Source organism: Entelurus aequoreus, linkage group LG10 (genome assembly GCF_033978785.1).
Source record: "Entelurus aequoreus isolate RoL-2023_Sb linkage group LG10, RoL_Eaeq_v1.1, whole genome shotgun sequence".
In the NCBI taxonomy this organism is placed as follows: domain Eukaryota; kingdom Metazoa; phylum Chordata; class Actinopteri; order Syngnathiformes; family Syngnathidae; genus Entelurus; species Entelurus aequoreus.
The window spans coordinates 34074560-34082338 of record NC_084740.1 but is presented as its reverse complement, the minus strand read 5'-3'; the positions used below and the strand labels follow the sequence as shown (position 1 = coordinate 34082338).

Here is a 7779-nt window from a genome sequence, read left to right as displayed (position 1 = left end):
TGTTGAAAAAAAATTATGCACTTTGTGACTTCAATAATAAATATGGCAGTGCCATGTTGGCATTTTTTTCCATAACTTGAGTTGATTTATTTTGGAAAACCTTGTTACATTGTTTAATGCATCCAGCAGGGCATCACAACAAAATTAGGCATAATAATGTGTTAATTCCACGACTGTATATATCGGTACATATCGGAATCAGTAATTAAGAGTTGGACAATATCGGAATATCGGCAAAAAAGCCATTATCGGACATCTGTAGTTTTAACATCTTTAAAGTACAAACTGTATCAAAGTGGCCAGTCACGTTATTTTATCATTCAGTATACGAACCTCTGTGGGAAAAAGTTTACCTAATTTAACAAGGTAACCAAAAACTAGGAACACTTGTCAGTATGATGTAGAGTAGTTTCACATCACTGCACACTAACTAATTATTATTATGATGCTCGGGCTCATGACAACATATTGCATCACACCGCTGTGTCCCACAGCCGCAGCTTCACTTGAAGGAATCGTAACAACGGCACGGCGTCGACGCACAAAAGGTCACTTACTTGTGTCCCAAATGCTTGAGGAAGTACGCCAGCACTTTGAGGGATTGCACTTGAATGCTTTCACTCTTGGAGGCCATGAGTTTATAGATCACCCTGCAAAAACACACAAAAAACACAAAAGCTGGCAACGGCACATACAGAATTGTTTAAGAAAAAAAAAAAAGAAAAAAAAGTGGCCTAGAAGGTCTGTAAGAGCGCCTTTCAAACGTTATTGCGTCAACAAGCCTCGATGTGGCATAGTGAAACTCACATGCAAACGTTGTTACGCGTTCTGTTACACATCAACATATGAACACGGCAAAAACTGAAATCTAAGTAAGATTAAATATCTCAAATAATGGTTATATTTGCTTATTTTCTGTCTGATAAGACCATTCTTCTCACTAAGCAGATTTTATGTTAGAGTGTTTTACTTGTTTTAAGGGTTTTGGTCCTAAATGATCTCAGTAAGATATTATAGCTTGTTGCTGAGATTTGATGACCTATATTGAGTAAAACATGCTTGAAACTAGAATATCAACTGTTGCAAAGCTGTGTCATCAACGCTCAAGTATAAAACTACTTTTTTAAAGTAATACTTTCTTACTTCAAGCATGAACAAAAAATCATGATGCCGAGCGCATGTCATTATGTCAAGATAATGGCACTAGCATTTACTTAATTTAAGAATATTTTTCAACATGTTGAGCAAAAAGATCTCTTTTTTTTCTACCAAGAAAAATGCACTTGTTATTCATGAGAATATACTAATTTTAAGGTATTTTTGGGTTCATTGAGGTTAGCTAATTTTACTTCTTTTGGAAAGTCTTGACAAGCTGAATTTTCCTGTTCTATTGGCAGATAATTTTGCTTAGTTCAAATAAAATACCCCTCATTTTTGCTTTTTTTTTTCTTGTTTTTGAACACTGACTTTTTGCAGTGAATCATGCATAAGCCACACGGGTGGTAACGCGAGCACTTAATCGCAGCCAAAGCATGACGTCCTTCCTCCAACTCACCGTATTCCATTCCTCTGGTCAAAAGCGGGGATCATGGAGGCGGGGTGCTCCGACATGAGGGCGACCACCAGCTGTAACACGTCGTGCAGGTTCTCATCCTGCAGACCACAATCATGACTTACGGACAGTGTACAAACCCCATTTCCATATGAGTTGGGAAATTGTGTTAGATGTAAATATAAACGGAATACAATGATTTGCAAATAATTTTCAACTCATATTCAGTTGAATATGCTACAAAGACAAGATATTTGATGTTCAAACTGATAAACATTTTCTTTTGTGCAAATAATCATTAACTTTAGAATTTGATGCCAGCAACACGTGACAAAGAAGTTGGGAAAGGTGGAAATAAATACTGATAAAGTTGAGGAATGCTCATCAAACACTTTTTTGGAACATCCCACAGGTGAACAGGCAAATGGGGAACAGGTGGGTGCCATGATTGGGTATAAAAGTAGATTCCATGAAATGCTCAGTCATTCACAAACAAGGATGGGGCGAGGGTCACCACTTTGTCAACAAATGCGTGAGCAAATTGTTGATCAGTTTAAGAAAAACCTTTCTCAACCAGCTATTGCAAGGAATTTTGGGATTTCACCATCTACGGTCCGTAATATCATCAAAGGGTTCAGAGAATCTGGAGAAATCCCTGCACGTAAGCAGCTAAGCCCGTGACCTTCGATCCCTCAGGCTGTGCTGCATCAACAAGCGACATCAGTGTGTAAAGGATATCACCTCATGGGCTCAGGAACACTTCAGAAACCCACTGTCAGTAACTACAGTTGGTCGCTACATCTGTAAGTGCAAGTTAAAACTCTCCTATGCAAGGCGAAAACCGTTTATCAACAACACCCAGAAACACCGTCGGCTTTGCTGGGCCTGAGCTCATCTAAGATGGACTGATACAAAGTGGAAAAGTGTTCTGTGGTCTGACGAGTCCACATTTCAAATTGTTTTTGGAATCTGTGGACGTCGTGTCCTCCGGACCAAAGAGGAAAAGAACCATCCGGATTTTTATAGGCGCAAAGTTGAAAAGCCAGCATCTGTGATGGTATGGGGGTGTATTAGTGCCCAAGACATGGGTAACTTACACATCTGTGAAGACGCCATTAATGCTGAAAGGTACATACAGGTTTTAAAGTTTATGAGTTTGAACATCAAATATCTTGTCTTTGTAGTGCATTCAATTGAATATGGGTTGAAAAGGATTTGCAAATCATTGTATTCCGTTTATATTTACATCTAACACAATTTCCCAACTCATATGGAAACAGGGTTTGTATAATGTCACAGTTATGTACAGCTGGTTATGGGCAGTGGATAGCACAATGAGGACAAAGGTATTGGGACACATTTTTGCATGAATTAATTAGTGGCTAGGCAAGAACAGGGATCGGCAACAATTACTATCAAAAGAAGTGTTCTGCACACCTGAAAAAATAACACTGCCATTTGTTTGGACTACGTTTGTGCTGTAAAACTTTTTGTTTGTGCTGTTATGGTTTTTACTACATTTTCTGACTAATGATGTCAGAAGAAAATCACCCCAAACGTGTCCCATTATTCGCCTATTATAGTTGTATTAACGTTTGTATGTTATTTACATATTACTAGCAAAGTAAGATTTTCATTGTACGGCAAACTGTCTGTTTAACTGTGCATATGACAATAAACAATCTTGAGTCTTGAATTCCTCGCCAGGCCCCCAACCTTGTCAACATCTCCCCAAACATGCCCCATTCATTCGTTTGTGCTGAAAAATGTTTTGTCCAACTAGTGTAGTTTTTATGTCATGGGGTTGGCTATGAATAATAACACCTTAATAACAAAAAAAACTATAAACAAAGAAATGTTTGCAGCACAAACAAATGGAACATTAAGACAAGGTTGTGGGGCTGGATCAGGGGTCACCAACCTTTTTGAAACCAAGGGCTACTTCTTGGGTACTGATTAATGCGAAGGGCTACCAGTTAGATACAGACTTAAATAAATTGCCAGAAGTAGCCAATTTGCTCAATTTACCTTTAACTCTGTTATTATTAATAATTAATGATATTTATCTTTGTGGAAACACTGATCATCTTAATGATTTCTCACAATAAATATATATAGAAACAGATAAATATCAATATGCAACACTTTATTTTTATATTTTCTCTAAGTGCACATTTTTCAAATTGAACATTTTCAAATGATCACTTCTAAGACAGTCTTGTGAAATCACAATATCCCATTTTAACTAGCTAGCCACTAACATTTTTTAACAAATCATGAATTACTTTGCACCATGTTTGTACAAATAATAACTCATGTAAAATACAAAAGTAAACTCTCAAATTTTTATATCATGTCACACTTTGAACTGGACACCAAATCTGTTATCTGTTTCTTTGTCAGTTAGTGGGAAGCCTGGCATTGCATGCTGTTAACTAGTGTGTTGTACTCTGGTGTGTATCTTGACACTGCAACTCTGAGTGAGTCTTGCAGATGTGCATCAGTGAGGCGTGTTCTGTGTTTGTTCTTGATGAAGTTCATGTCAGAAAAGGCTGATTCACAAAGATAAGATTTTTCCTCATTGTTTGCGGAACCTTCTTAATCTTTTGGACATATTTTCACAGCAATCTGGCCTTAAGCTTAATTATGATAAATGTAAAATGTTAAGAATCGGAAATCTAAAGGGAACGTCCTTTCGAATGGAATGCAAAGTGCCTGTTTTGTGGACAGATGGACCAGTTAACATACTTGGTGTTGTTGTCCCAGAAAATCTGGAAGATCTAGGCTCAGTAAATTATGATAATCGACTAAGAAAGCTGGACAAAATTATGCAATTATGGAAAGGGAAATCCCTAACCTTGTATGGTAAAATGTCTATTGCCAACTCGTTAATTATTCCTCAATTTATTTATTTGTTTTTGTCATTACCAGCTCCATCACAAAACTTTTTTAAGATTTATGAGCGGAGGGTCTTCGATTTTGTCTGGAACGGCAAACCAGAAAAGATTAAAAGAAAGGTTTTGTACAAAGAGTATGAATATGGGGGCCGTAACTTCTCAACCTTGAAGCTATGTGTCTGTCTTTAAAAGCATCAATTGTTCCAAAGATGTATTTAAACATTGAGTGGTACACAAATGTCCTGTTGGACAAAAAACATGTACTGTATCAAAAGAAATTGTATCCTTTTTTACAAGTGATCCCCTCCCAGAGAGTCTAATGGGAAACATGGCGGGGTTCATAAAGGAAACAATCCACTCATAGTGGTGTTTTCAATTTTATGTGCCAGAAAAAAGAGACGATATTTTGCAGCAGTTAATATGGATGAACTCTAATATTGTAATAGATGGAAAGCCTTTCTTTTGGAAAAATATGTTTGAAAGAGGAATCATTTTTGTCAATGATATTATCAATGAGAATGGTAAAATTATGAAGTATGATGAATTTAGAGCTATGTATGGTGATGCTTGCTCAAGCTTTTCATTTTATCAACTAACTGGAGTAATTGGGAAAAGATGGAAACAAATAATTAAATATGGAACTACTAAATTATTAGTTTGTAAACCTCTAATAAGAAATTCTAGTTGGCAAAAAGGAACTAAAATAAATAGAAAAATATATAATTTTTATTTAATAAAGAAATCTTTGAAGGCTGCCTCATACAACACAAATGGAAAATGGGAGGACTTTTTTGACTGCCCGTTGCCATGGGATGCCATATTCAAACTAATCTATAAAACCACTATCGATGTGCAAAATCGTTATTTTCAAATTAAAATTATTTATAACTTCTTACCCACAGGGAAAATGTTAAAATTATGGAATATGACAGAGTCAGATGATTGCCGATTTTGTTGTCAGGAGCCTGAATCCACCCTGCATTTGTTTTGGTATTGTCATATTGTGTCTTTGTTTTGGGTGGAAGTTGAAAAAATGTGTTTAAGGATTGGTTTGTTTATGAAGCTTAATGTGGTTTCTGTTATTTTAGGAGAGTTCATTGACAATCATGATTTAGTCAATTTAATTATAGTACTCGGTAAAATGTTTATTTTTAAGGCCAAAAACAGATATTCACTTAGTATTACTTTCTTTAAAACATGTATTCAGTATTTTCTAACTTTAGAAAGTTACATGGTTGAAAATGATAATGATGCCAAAAAACATTAAAAAAAAGATGAGAAGTCCTCAAAGGCTTATTTTGAAAGTATATTTATGTTTATAGATTATATGATATCTGTTGTTGTGTTCCCTAATTTGAGTGACCTGGACATAATCTGGACTGTACATAAATGCTTATTTTGAAAATGTAATTTTGTTTATAAATTATATGCAATCTGTTGTGTTCCCTAATTTTTTTCTGTGTACATGAATGAAGGTGTGTGTTGCTGAGTCCGACTTGGACATTATCTGGACTGGGCCTGGTTTAAAAAACCCTTTAAACAAATCTAATTTCATTGACAACCTGGTCTGTTGAAGATAAGGCCCTTTTTTAAAAAATAAAATAAAATAAGATAAAATAAAAAACATTTTCTTGGATAAAAAAGAAAGTAAAACAATATAAAAATAATTACATAAAAAATAGTAATTAATGAAAATGTTAGTGGACCAGCAGCCTATACAATCATGTGTGCTTCAGGGACTGTGTCCCTTGCAGATGTGTTGTCTATGTTGTGGGAACCAGAATATTGGTAGCAGAAAGAAATAACCCCTTTTGTGTGAGTGGGTGTGGATGAGTGTGCATGGGGGAGGTTGTTTGGGTTGATGCACTGATTGAAAGTGTATCTTGTGTTTTTTCTATGTAGATTTAATTTAAAAAAAAAAAAAAAAAATTTTTTATTTTTTTAACTTTTTTTTTTTAGAACAGGCCCGCGGGCGACTCATCTGGGGCCGTACTTATCAAGCTTCTTAGAGTGCCATTTTACACTTAAGTCCTGAGAATTTGCGAAATTTAGTCCTACTCTCAAACTTAAGAATAAAAGCTTTTTATCAACGTTCTTAAGTCTAAGAATCACTCATACTCTCCACGGTATTTAAGAGACCTTCAGAGGTGTCTTAAGTGGTTAGGAGTTGCCAGCAGGGGATGGCACTGAGGCGAGAGAGACGTGCGCGAACGTTCAGGGAACGGAACAATGTTGTTGTTTTTTTGATGACGAGCAGCTGATCAAACGGTATCGTTTAGACAGAGCGGATATTATTTTTGTCACAGATTTAAAGGCCTACTGAAACCCACTACTACCGACCACGCAGTCTGATAGTTTATATATCAATGATGAAATCTTAACATTATAACACATGCCAATACGGCCGGGTTAACTTATAAAGTGACATTTTAAATTTGCCGCTAAACTTCCGGTTCGAAACGCCTCTGAGGATGACGTATGCGCGTGACGTAGCCCGACGAACACGGGTATGCCTTCCACATTGAAGCCGGTACGAAAAAGCTCTGTTTTCATTTCATAATTCCACAGTATTCTGGACATCTGTGTTCGTGAATCTGTTTCAATCATGTTCATTGCATTATGGAGAAGGAAGCCAAGCAAGCAAAGAAGAAAGTTGTCGGTGCGAAATGGACGTATTTTTCGAACGTAGTCAGCCACAACAGTACACAGCCGGCGCTTCTTTGTTTACATTCCCGAAAGATGCAGTCAAGATGGAAGAACTCGGATAACAGAGACTCTAACCAGGAGGACTTTTGATTTGGATACACAGACGCCTGTAGAGAACTGGGACAACACAGACTCTTACCAGGATTACTTTGATTTGGATGACAAAGACGCAGACGTGCTACTGTGAGTATGCAGCTTTGGCTTTTTTTTGCGTATGTACGTAACTTTTTTAAAATATATAAGCTTTATGAACCTTGGGTTAGGTGAACGGTCTTTTGGGCTGAGTGATTGTGTGTGTTGATCATGTGTTTGAATTGTATTGGCGTGTTCTATGGAGCTAGGAGCTAGCAGAGGAGCTAGGAGCTAGCATAACACGTACCGTACCGTAAGTGCGCGTCACGTACGTAACTTTTTAAAAATATATAAGCTTTATGAACCTTGGGTTAGGTGAACGGTCTTTTGGGCTGAGTGATTGTGTGTGTTGATCGGGTGTTTGAATTGTATTGGCGTGTTCTATGGAGCTAGGAGCTAGCAGAGGAGCTAGGAGCTAGCATAACAAACACGCAGGTGTTATTATGCAGGATTAATTTGTGGCATATTAAATATAAGCCTGGTTGTGTTGTG

The 7779-nt window shown here is 36.7% G+C and overlaps 1 pseudogene; it reads right to left on the bottom strand.

Moving 5' to 3' along the window:
- The window catches only part of LOC133659140 (neurobeachin-like), a 75728-nt pseudogene that overhangs the window by 57915 nt on the left and 10034 nt on the right, over positions 1-7779 (bottom strand).